This window comes from Schistocerca piceifrons, chromosome 4 (assembly GCF_021461385.2).
Source record: "Schistocerca piceifrons isolate TAMUIC-IGC-003096 chromosome 4, iqSchPice1.1, whole genome shotgun sequence".
NCBI lineage: Eukaryota > Metazoa > Arthropoda > Insecta > Orthoptera > Acrididae > Schistocerca > Schistocerca piceifrons.
The window spans coordinates 147662545-147670525 of record NC_060141.1 but is presented as its reverse complement, the minus strand read 5'-3'; positions in this window follow the sequence as shown (position 1 = coordinate 147670525).

Below are 7981 nucleotides of genomic sequence, written 5' to 3'. Positions count from 1 at the left end.
TTCTGTTCTATGGGATCAGTATTAATCCAAGTGCTGCTAGACTAGTTTTGGATTTGCTGTAATTCAACAAACCAAACTTAGAATAACTGTTTTTTGGTTTAATAACGCTTATACTTTTTATGTAAACGCTCTGAATGGTTTAAGATGCAGATATGGGTACTATAATTTGAGAAAAGCAATTTTTTTCCCTTTCTTTCCAACACGAATGAAGAGTTTATACCCTCGATAGAAGTCAATAATATTGTCTTAGCTGGTTACCGGAGAACTTTAATTCACTTCCTCCTGGAATTAAGTTCACAATGGATCACGTGAATTAAAGTATTCCAGAAAAAAATTAAGAGCATTCACTCCATGTGCCTAGACTATGAATGCGTCACCCACATACCTCTAAAAACAGGTGTCGAGGCTACTATCCTCAGCATCCATACTCAGAATCTTCCATAAATGAGTTTACAAGCATGGGAGATAGCCACTCAGATGATTAGATTGGACACCCAATGATTAGCTGAAAAGTACGTCAAATCCAGCAAGTGACAGCAGAGCTTCATCACTTCCAGATCCAATTTTTCGTTAACTATTATCAATGACTGTTCAGTTAGAATGTGCATAACCAGAGGATCTGATAGATTCAGGCCTAATGACTTCAGTCGCCGTATAAACTCCACAGGGTTACAAATGTGGTGATCACATTTTCCAACGAAAGGCCGAAGAACTCCCGCCTAATACTTCAGCGAGTTATGGGTGGATGCATCTAGGCTATTGACGAACTGACAGTGTGACATATTGGTGCCCCTTCTTTGTGGATTTTTCGGCACAACACACAATCTCGATGGAACAGCCACACGCGATGAATTTTCTTCATCACATTTTCAGGCAACAACAACGACAACTACAATAACAACAACAACAACAACCTGTTTTACAAAAGCGAGACGGTCTTACGTTTTATCCTATCAGTGGGGTCTCTCTGTAATTTTCCATAAGGTGGGCCATAGGTAAAGAATTCATTCTGAGCTTGTCTATTATATAGCAAAATGAAAGAATTAAATTAGTAGAGCAAATAGTCACAGTGGCTGATCGCTGGAATAAAAATGGATGAGCCAACCACTCTGCAACGCACTAAAATCTCCAGCCTAAAAGCGTTGCTGTGCGCAAATGCATATAGCTACGAACTGAGTCTAAGTGGTGACTGATAGCAGATAGTTGCAGCAATGGCTACTAGAAGTGTATTTGCATGATGTCCAGTTACTGAGTGAAAGCCATTTAATAAACCATCTATGTCTAAATTTCATCCTCACATATCCGAATAGCAGCTCTAAGTTAGTATTATTAATGAAATTATTCATGAATTAATTATGCAATAATAATAACACTGCTCGTTATTTAAATCTGTTGCCACAAAGAACAAATATGATGGCAGGAGCGGGTGCGGTTGAGAAAGATGCACAAGCTGATGTGACCATGTATGTCGTAAAAGGTTTGTTATTTGCTTTTTTGTGTCTCTTGCGATGTTGTGAGAGTTGCAGTTTTTATGCTTATTTAAACGTCGGGTATAGTACGTAGACTTGAAAGGTCGGTGGGTGGCCAATGTTAAAAGACGTGCATGGTTTGAGGAATATTACTCACACTATTAGAGTGATGAATTTAAATAGTGTTTAAAAATTACGTATTTGTGAAGCGCTAGAGAGAATTCTTGGGCTACGAAGCTGTATAAGTAGCGGGAAACCAGCGCGCGTCGTCAGCCGGACACTCTGGGTCAGTCTTGGTGGTCATTCTTACGGGGGCAGCCGGCAGTAGTCAGTCTGTGAGACGCATATGTGATGGGCGAAAGCCGCGATAATAGTAGTTAATAAAAACATCATAGTAACACAGATCACCCGGTTGTGCTCTGAACACATCGCCAGAGCAGAAATAACAGACGGACAGGATATTTGGCTTTTGTCGTCCATATACGCTCAGTACTCGTATGATATAGAACCTTTCCTAGACAAAATAAAAGACATTGTACGACACTCAGAAAGAAAGGGGCAACTCATCCTAACCGATATCAACACAAAATAACCATTGTGGAACTGAGATAGAATTGACGCCAGAGGACAGCTAGTGCTTGACGCGGTAAATGAATGCAACCTCTCCAAACTGAATAGGAAGGGACAGCCACCTACCTACCGCGGAGAGACCGGTGGCGTAAGTAACATAGATCTTTCTCTAGGGAATGCAAAATCTCTTCCACTAGTCAACACATGGAGGGTATTAGATAGAGCCACACACAGCGAGCACAACGTAGCCGTCATAACCACCGACAGATATGTAAATACACTTAAGACAGACCATGGACACAGGCATTTACTAGTAGGAAGGGCCGACTGGAAAAAAGTTGGAGATATTGTTGAGGCGTCGTCACTACATATTGTTCAAGGCAGTATAGATTACAAAACTCATGTACTGACATAAGTCCTACAAAGAGCACAGGAAGCGACTATACCATGGGAAAAAATGGGCGGGGACAGAAACAACTGTGGTCGACAGAACTGGCAAAATTAAGGAAGGATTCACGGGACCAAAGAAAGTACTACCAACAGGCAAAGACAGTTCCTGAAAGACAGATAAGCCTCGACATGTACAGTGACGCCAAACAGAAATACCAAAAACAGCTAGAGACAACAAGGCAAGACTACTGGACCAATTTCGTCAAAAGCCAGCTACAGAACGACATCTGGGGACAACCATTCAGGATAGAAATAGAACGACTTAAGACACCGACACTTCTGCCAACACTAAAACAAGCTGACGGCACAATGACCAGAGGATAGAGAAGCATAGCAGACTATCCCCTGAACAGGCTCCTCCCAGATGACGACCCCACACAAGACGAATGCTGACCTAAGAGAGAGGACGAGGCAACCATACATCAGTGATAGTGTAACCATAACAAGAAGAAGTCGCGACGGCAATCAGCAGGCTTAAAAGCAAAAAAGCACACAGCCCACACAAAATAATTTCAGAAACATTAAAACAAACAGTAACATAAATCACATCTTCTCTTATTAACATATTCAACATGGCAGAATTCCAAACCTCTGGAGAAATGCTAATGTAGTAACAATCAGGATACCCCAAGACAAAGAGCCAACAGATCTCAAAGCTCACCGACCTATCTGCCTCTTAAAAAACACTCGCCAAGGTACAGGAAAGGCTCCTGTGTGACCGCTTACAGTCGCGCAGAGGCCTCCTCGGCCTAACGCCCCATCTATTAGGCTTCACGAAAGGAAGATCAATAGAAGATGCCGTCAACCAAGCACTGACAGTAACTAATAGCATCAGCGACAAATACGTGGCTGCCATAATAACTGACACAGCCGGGGCTTTTGACAACCTGTGGTGGCCGTCCCTCTTCGCAGGGTTAAGGGAAATGCGGCTATCAGCTTCCCTCTACAATAGCCTCCTCGACTACAGCAGAGGCAGAGTGGCGGAGTGGAGGGCTGGTACATGCAAGGTTGTCAAGAGAATAGCAAAGGGATGTCCACAGGGCTCGATCCGCGGACCAGTGTTTTGGGTTATCGCAATCGAGCCCTTGCTGAACACCCTGGACGGTGACGACAGGGTAAGAGGTGTTGTGGCGTACGCAGATGACCTGCTCGAGAGCAGCATTAGAGACAAAAGTAAACAAAATAAACTAAAAATAGCAGCCAATAAAACCGTACATTTACTGCTCGGATGAACACTACTGAGGAACCCAATTCTAAAATTAGACAATACTAGCATACAGAGAAAGCAAGCTACACGTTATCTAGGTCTGCATCTTGACGAAAAACAGACTTTCAACTATCATATCAAACTGACAATTGACAAAGCCTGCAAAATTATGCACGACTCAACACAACTTAGCACAAATTACCTATTAAGACGCCAAGGACCTACTACATTGCGGTATTTGAATCCATCGCATGCTTTGTTACAAGTGCTTGGGCTCACAGACTAAATATACACACTAACAAGACAATTTCAAGACGAAGTCAACGTAGTGTACTCCTGAGAATGAGCGGAGCCTTCAACACCACATCACTAGAGAGACTTTGCGTTGCGATGGGAACCTGACCTATAGACGTAACAATACGTTATAGAGCTGCACTTTACTATCTTAAGAGAGACAGGGTCGGTAAAGTCACCGAAATTACAGGAACCAACAATATAAACAAAACACAATTGAAACAGTGGTGGATTCAGACGTGGCAGATAGAGTGGGACGCATCCGACAAGGCTAGCCCAGTACACTCTTTCTTTCCTGACGTACGCGAAAGATTACAACTGAAATATGTCAGTCCAACAAGGAGGATGGTCCATTTCCTGACAAGCCACGGGCCGTACCCGGTACACTTAAATAGCGTGGGACAAACTAACGATGAAATATGCATTTGCGGAGAAACTGGGACACCAAAACATGTCACACTGCTACGCAACACGCTACCACAAGTCAGACCTATACAAAACTACAGTGACATCGCCAGAATAATACGTAATCCCGACGATTTGAACACAATTAACAGTGTAGCTGATGTTGTACCGAATACACTGTATGAAGAATACAAGCGCCAAAACCCATATGGAAGGAGGCGTAGACAAGCACAGACATCACAACAAGCCACATAAGGACACAAGTACGACTACAGATGCCGAAACCAGCACACTAAGTCAACATGACTCACAAGGGATCAACATGTAAGGGACCCAGACCAACAACACATGACACTACACGCCATAACACGATCAAAAACTACACAACAGGCATAACAATCGTAAAACAAACAACCACCGACACCACATACTAAGACTGCGGAAATAAGGTAACGTCGCTTGGGAGAAGAAGGCTCGAAGAACATTTATTCCGAGGCAGCTCCTCCCGAACGACACACTGCATATTGTTTAAAGAATACTGCGAACAAGGAGTAGCGTGTTATTCGTCTTATTGTGTATAGACAGAAGTATATTCTCTTCTCTATGTAAACCTACAGTCAGTGTATTTTATATGTAAAATGCATTTTCTGTGTAAAGTATGTACACTCATCAAAAAAAATTTGCATCACCCCAGTTCCCAGAACTCCTGAAGATAGACGTTGACTGTGGATATTGTATCACAGACACAGTCCCTTTGACTGTTCGGAGGTGTCACTAAACCAGTTTACAGATGTAAATAACCATGCATGAGCAGCGCCTACTGGATGGAGGGGGTCCGACAGCCGATCAGTTCCAGTCGTTCCAGCACGAAGGAGGTACACGGCTCGTGTTGTCTGTTGTTCAACAATGCCTTGACGGTCAATACCGCTGTTCGATCGTGTGCGCTTTGTTACTCTGTGCCAGAAAGGGCTCTCAACAAGGGAAGTGTGCAGGCGTATTGGAGTGAACCAAAGCGATGTTGTTCGTACGTGAGGGAGATACAGAGAGACAGGAACTGTCGATGACATGCCTCGCTCAGGCCGGCCAAGGGCTACTACAGCAGTGGATGACCGCTGCCTACGGAATACGGCTCGGAGGAACCGTGACAGCAACGCCACCATGTTGAATAATGCTTTTTGTGCAGCCACAGGACGCTGTGTTACGACTGAAACTGTGCGCAATAGGCTGCATGATGCGCAACTTCATTCCCGATGTCCATAGCGAGATCCATCTTTGCAACCACGACACCATGCAGCGCGGTACAGATGGACCCAACAACATGGCGAATGGACCGCTCAGGATTGGCATCACGTTCTCTTCACCGATGAGTGCCGCATATGCCTTCAACCAGACAATCGTCGGAGACGTGTTTGGAGGCAATCCGGTCAGGCTAAACGCCTTGGACACACTGTCCAGCGTGTGAGCAAGGTGGAGGTTCCCTAATGTTTGGGCATGGCATTATGTGGGGCCGACGTACGCTGCTGGCGGTCATGGAAGTCGCCGTAACAGCTGAACGATACGTGAATGCCATCCTCCGACCGATAGTGCAACCATATCGGCAGCATATTGACGAGGCATTCGTCTTCATGGACAACAATTCGCGTCCCCATCGTGCACATCTTGTGAATGACTTCTTTCAGGATAACGACATCGCTCGATTAGAGTGGCCAGCATGTTCTCCAGAAGTGAACCCTATCGAACATGCCTGGTATAGACTGAAAAGTGCTGTTTATGGACGACGTGACCCACCAACCACTCTGAGGGATCTACGCCGAATCGCCGTTGAGGAGTGGGACAATCTGGTCCAACAGTGCCTTGATGAACTTGTGGATAGTATACCACGACGAATACAGGCATGCATCAACGCAAGAAGACATGCTGCTAGGTATTAGGGGTACCGGTGTGTAGAGCGATCTGGACCATCAGCTCTGGAGGTGTCGCTGTATTGTGGTACAACATGCAATGTGTGGTTTTTATGAGCAATAAAAAGGGCGGAAAATATGTTTATGTTGATCTCTTTTCCAATTTTATGTACAGGTTTCGGAACTCTCGGAACCGAGGTGATGCAAAACTTATTTTTTTATGTGTGTACAAAACTAAAAATGTAATCTATTCAGTTATTTAAGGAATACTGCATTCAAGTAGCAATAGTCTTCCTTCTATTTCTACTAATAAATTTACAACCATAATTGTATTCCTCATGTAAAACTAAAATTCATGTTTTCCCTGGATCAAATGCTCAATCAGTATTTAATGTGTATAATACCAGGTGCATGTATCTAAGGTATCGCATAGATATACCACAACTAACAATAATGAGACAAACAATTACTAAATATCATGTAGTTCCTGACATGCAACACTAAAAGTAATATATCAATACAATCAAAGAAAATAAACATACATTAACACAAACCATTTCAAATGAGAATAGCTCGAGGTTCTGTCGAGACATTCTCACCTGAAATAGGTAGAAATAGGCTATTATCAACCAACAAGTTACTTGGATTATATTACACATCTAAATATAATATATCATTTCCTTCTATATATTGCAACTTATTTTCACCACACTTATTGTATTAGGTGTTTTTTTTTAATTTTTTATTTGACATTTGCAATGTCAAGCATTCAATCCTCTGTAACCTTTGAGAAATTTTTATATGTGATATCTTTCTGTTACTTGAAAAAAAGCATTAACAACTGTATACCAATAAAACTGTATTAATGAGAAGTCCATTTCAAGGCGATGGGTTGCTCTGCACTGTTAAAGAAGTGAAACGACATAAATATATGACGTACAGTACGAGGACGTACAAATTCAACAGATAGAAAAAATATTCGTGTGTTTCGATTTTCGCTGAATTTATTACTCGTTTTGATGACTGAAAATCTCGCGTGAATTTCGGACTAATTTTGGACGAGTGTTAGGCAGTTTTGAAAATAAATTGAGCGTCACCCTGGTTTTCCACCTTAAGCCGGTTCGGGACTTCTCGTGCCTGTCGCGTGAACTAAGACTAGAAAACCTTTACGTGTTACGTAATTACAAATTTCACTGCACGCAAATTCAATGCTGGAATTCTAAAGACCGTTCAGCAGTTACTGGTACATCAGGCTACTGGCACATCAGGCGGCAGAATTTTACGAGAATGAAGTTCGGAAGCTAGTCAGTCGTTCGTTACGCTCAGGGTCATAATATTGGGGAAAACTACGTTGAAGAATATATCAAAGTACTATAGGCTATCATATAATAAGAAGACTGTTTAAAAAAAGTTCTTACACGTATTTAATATAAAAACGGTCTTGCTTAGAACACAGTATCTCGTATTTGGATTGTTACCATTATTGTATGGCGCTTACGATGTATCCTGAGACAGTGTTCCTGTGGCATGTTGAATCGTTGTCATACCTACAAATTATGAAAATTAATTTATTTGTGTGTGTGTGTGTGTGTGTGTGTGTGTGTGTGTGTGTGTGTGTGTGTGTGTGTGTGAGTATATTCCACATTTCCCCCTCTACCAATACAGCGATTTCAACTTAACTTGGT